General features: G+C 50.6%; 1 pseudogene; it reads right to left on the reverse strand.

Annotated features, from left to right (window-relative positions):
- Window positions 1–283: 283 nt before the first annotated feature.
- LOC126200007 (5S ribosomal RNA) lies at window positions 284–401 on the reverse strand (annotated as a pseudogene).
- Window positions 402–709: the final 308 nt, after the last annotated feature.

Genomic DNA, 709 nt, shown 5'->3' on the forward strand with positions numbered 1-709 from the left:
TGGATGCTGATATGGAGGGGCATGTGGTCAGCACAGCGCTCTCCTGCCCGTATGTCAGTTTACGAGACCGGAGCCGCTACTTCTCAATCAAGTAGCTAGGCCCAACGGTACCGACCGGCCACCGTGTCATCCTCATCCACAGGCGTCACTGGATGCTGATATGGAGGGGCATGTGGTCAGCACACCGCTCTCCTGCCCGTATGTCAGTTTACGAGACCGGAGCCGCTACTTCTCAATCAAGTAGCTCTTCAGTTTGCCTCACAAGGGCTGAGTGCACCACGCTTGCCAACAGCCCTCGGTAGAATGGATGGTTACCCATCCAAGTGCTAGCCCAGCCCGACAGCACTTAACTTCGGTGGTCTGACGGGAACCGGTGTTACCACTGCGGCAAGGCCGTCGGCACGCACTTTATATTTAGATACCTGAATCTCACATTGCTCAGCATCGCGCCTCTTTCGACTCAACTTTAAGACTCTGTTAACACGATTCGTCACCGTTTCTGTTAGCACTGATACTCTCTTCAGATTTCCATCATCAGTATGTGTAATGATGATAACAGGAAACTGTTTGCTGCGGTCGCTTTCTGTGTATGCACTGTCATGTGGAAAGGCACATTACTTTGAATACGAACTTGGGTGATGAAGATACCTACGACTCGGACGGGTATAGGGTTCTCTATTTTGAGTAATAGAATAGTACAGACAAGTCA

Source organism: Schistocerca nitens, chromosome 8 (assembly GCF_023898315.1).
Source record: "Schistocerca nitens isolate TAMUIC-IGC-003100 chromosome 8, iqSchNite1.1, whole genome shotgun sequence".
NCBI lineage: Eukaryota > Metazoa > Arthropoda > Insecta > Orthoptera > Acrididae > Schistocerca > Schistocerca nitens.